Source organism: Sinocyclocheilus grahami, unplaced genomic scaffold, assembly GCF_001515645.1.
Source record: "Sinocyclocheilus grahami isolate Dianchi unplaced genomic scaffold, SAMN03320097.WGS_v1.1 scaffold146.1, whole genome shotgun sequence".
Classification (NCBI taxonomy): Eukaryota; Metazoa; Chordata; class Actinopteri; order Cypriniformes; family Cyprinidae; genus Sinocyclocheilus; species Sinocyclocheilus grahami.
The window spans coordinates 1,683,880-1,687,964 of record NW_015505325.1 but is presented as its reverse complement, the minus strand read 5'-3'; the positions used below and the strand labels follow the sequence as shown (position 1 = coordinate 1,687,964).

The 4,085-nt window shown below is 34.3% G+C and overlaps 1 protein-coding gene across 1 annotated transcript in view; it reads right to left on the bottom strand.

Moving 5' to 3' along the window:
* LOC107591816 (potassium voltage-gated channel subfamily C member 4-like) overlaps positions 1-4,085 on the bottom strand; it is a 28,543-nt gene that overhangs the window by 7,356 nt on the left and 17,102 nt on the right. The gene's annotated exons all lie outside the window — the stretch shown is intronic.

The window sequence follows — 4,085 nt, the reverse complement described above, 5'->3', positions numbered from 1 at the left end:
TAAAACTGCACATTTTAGAGTGGCCTTTTATTGTGGCCAGCCTAAGGCACACCTGTGCAATAATCATGCTGTCTAATCAACATCTTGATATGCCACACCTGTGAGGTGGATGGATTATTTCGGCAAAGGAGAAGTGCTAACTAACACAGATTTAGACGGATTTGTGAACAATATTTGAGAGAAATAGGCCTTTTGTGTACATAGAAAAAGTCTTAGATCTTTGAGTTCAGCTCATGAAAAATGGGGGCAAAAACAAAAGTGTTGTGTTTATAATTTTGTTCAGTGTATATTTCTTAATAGTAACTAAACTCTATTCAGACAAAACTCTATTTAGCTAGCACATTGTATAGCTAAAACTTAAGTGAATTAAATAAAACCATTAAACTATGCTAAGGTAACTATAAGAGAATATCACTGCTCTGACATTTGCAGTTATTGCTTTTCAAATAAAACAACATGCAGCATATGTAGTCATATCATTACTGGCCCATACTCAACCTAATCACAGGCTTTCCTCGGCATAATGGCAACCTCCAACAAAACAGAAACCCCTTTAAATCCCAACATAACAGAACAATAAACACTAACAGATCACCCCCTATATTATTCTTATGCAAAAACACCTTTTATAACAAGTAATTTTAATTTTCAAATTTCATTTTTTCTCTACATAAAACTCTATCACACCACCCGACCTTATCTGTTGTCCTATTAGTCTACTTCCTTGTTTACATACTGTTATTATCTCAAACTTTACAACAAATGGAGGCCATTTCTTTTTCCTTCATTAACAGCAAACAATTAAATTAGTTCAAATTATCTAACAATGATGCCATGCAGAGTTCCGTGGAAACTGTCAGCTGTCATCTAAAAAAGCAGCAGCAGCCTAGACAAATATGTGCACTAATTGGCAAATCTTTTTAACAGAATCATTAATAATATTGTTTTCTTTAAGTAACTGAAAGAGAAAGGATGTATGTGAAGATGTAGATAAAGAATAAGACCAGCAAAGCAACTGGTGTGTGTGTGAGGGGGGAGGGAGGTAACCATGACAACCTTGTCACACCAGCACAGCACAGTTGGAGACTTGTTGAGGGAGATACAAATGATAGTGCATGATAGTGCTCCCAGAGCGATGTAATCAATTTTATTTATATTTACACACATCCTCACAGGAGCAGTAAACTGTAAATGAAGACTGTGACAGAATCACTTTTAACTGTTTTAACAATTCATTAATCTACAGTATTACTGCAGGCTGCCAATTCAAGACAACACTACTTACAGCAACCCAGGCTCACTAGTTAAACATGGTTACTAGGGCTGGGTAAAAAAAAAAAATAGATTTCTCGATTTTAATCGATTCTCATTTTATGAAATGATATAGATTCATAAATTCCAAGAATTGATTAGTCTACCGCCTCCCATCCAATAAGTCACAATAAGCTTTGTGATTTGTTACTTTTGAATATGAAACAAAGTCTCAGATTTCAAATTCTGTCCATTTTATTACAATAATCAAATATGAAATGTTGTTTTGGATCTGTTTAATGTGTGGTGACATCGCTGTAGCTCCTCAGTTCAAGAGAAGCGGCAGCAAGAAGCGCACATAACCTGATCATCTCCTCTGCTTTAATGGCAGTTACAGCACGAAATAAACGTGAATGAACATCCAAAGTTATGTTAAAAGAAAGAGTACAACTTACCGAAATCTGTATCCTGTCTCACGTAATCGCTCAATCAGTGTTTCAAACAAGAAAAGACGACAATAGCTTGTAAACAATTTGTCACGTAATGTCACATTTACCACAGAAAAACATATTCGGTGACCATGAACTCATTAGTCAGCTAGAAAAATTAACTCTAGAGAGGAGCATTTTGTTAAATATGCACCACATAACATATTCATTATATATACTGTATATATATATATATATATATATATATATATATATATTACTGTTATTCAATATTCAATTTATGTTTGAATAAATCCGTCAAGTTTTTGTGACAACCACCATTTAAATGTTTATATTTCAAAAAACGAATTGGAGTAGAAATAGGCTATAATTATGTAATTTAAAGTTAAAGTTAGTATTATAACTTTAAAATTACAAAAAATGTATTTAGTATATTTTAAGTGTTTGTATACAAATCAGCAAATTTCAACCTTCCATATTATTGACTCTCAGGTATATTTTACAGCATTAGTTGAGATTTTGTTTTCCTTTAGAAAATTTGCCATGTCCTGTACCTGATATATGTCCAAAATAATCGATATTGAATCGAATCGAAATCGGAATCGAATCGCAAGCTTGTGAAGGATAATCGAATCGAATTGTGAAATTTGTGTCAAAACAATGCCCTAATGGTTACGAGGGTAAATGTGACATTTTGCAAAATGATATTTCACTGCTTCTTGTGCATTTCGTGACACTTTCAAAGTCAAATGTCTGGTGAGTGGCGCTAAACGGTAAATGCTCTTTCGTGTTTTTGAAAGGTACAACCTATACTAAATCCGACCCTAAACCTAACTGCAGTGTCACAAGCACTCACATTGGCTGATGCAACCATGCCATTTTAGCTTGCGTCTGTAAGTCTTTGAGCTAATTTATCATGACTGTGGCAAAAGTGTTGTGTCATAACACAGTATTGTGCAAGGCATGAAAATAAGTCTATTAATTGATTATCTGCCTCTGCAATCATAATTTGTGTGAAAAGTAGGGTTGTGACTGTGAGGAAATTTTCGACGTGTGACAACACGGAGTTCGTTGGGGTTTTCCCTCTTTTCCTCCGCTTTTAAATAGCTTGTAAATACCTATGCGCATTTTACTTTCACTTTCGAATTAGAGTCAATTGCTTGAATGGACAACAACAAAACGGTACAACGTCAAACTCGCTTATTTAAACATAGAACTTTTGTTAAATTACACAGTTTAAATCAAGTAAAATATTAAGGTTTAAATCAAGTAAAATATTGCCAAACAGCTAGGCGCTTTTGCATTTTGTTTCTGCCATCGTCTTGTCTATCTCACTTCTAACACCGGTAACACCGTCAACATCGACTATCGCAGCAAGCCTAGTGAAAAGGAATAAATGTTGTTGATATTTTACTGCCACTAATGGTCATTTTAGTTGGAAACTACACTGGATTGTACTATACACAGTAAGTAGTTTTTTTGAGTTTTGCAAAAATGTAGGTACAATAGAGACATTATTCAAATTTTCAATGAGCCTAGATTGACTTACACAATGCACTTGTGCAAATAAATAGAGAACCCAGTATGACCTTAAATAAAAGATAGCAATGGGAACTGTGAACTGTTTCAGCAGCCCTTTCATTTCACCCTTGATTAAAGTGATGTATTGAGAACTTCAATCAGCTTCAATCAATAGCAAAGTGGTCACAACAAGGAAAGAGCCCTCTGATTCAAATCAGCAACAATTTCACTCCTATTCAGAAACATAAATCTTTTTTTCAGCAGCTGAAATGCAAATGTGGTAATTATATGAGAACACATATGTGGGCAGAGTGAGCGAGGGTGTCTGTGTTAAAAGGCACTTCTTCAGGAGACCTTTCTGGAAATAATAACAAGCCTGAACCAAATCCTTTTTACTTTTAACATCACTTAGGATTTACTGATGTTGAGCCTAAAGATTCTGGTCCAAGAAGGTTCTGTGTCCAATTTGTATTACTTTTAAAGCTAAAATTGAAATTTGATGTTTTTTGGGGGACATAATTTCAGTTATACAATATTTTAATTATAGACAGAAAAGTTAAGGTTTAGATTGTTTCCAAAATTAGGTGTAGACTTTTAGGAATATTCCACCACAAAATCAAAGGATCTTCAGCATTCTCTGATTTAAGGCCCATTCACAACAAAACTGGTGGTGACTGTATAAATGTAACTATAAATATAACTCTACACCTGTTTACACTATGTTTATTAAAAAATAATTCTGAAATGCTGTTCATCTGTGTTGTTATTGTTATAGCTGTACACCACTACTGTATTCCCACTGAATTCTAACAACTATTGATTCATTACAGCGAGGTGGTCTTTCTGCTGGACCTTAGGCCTGTC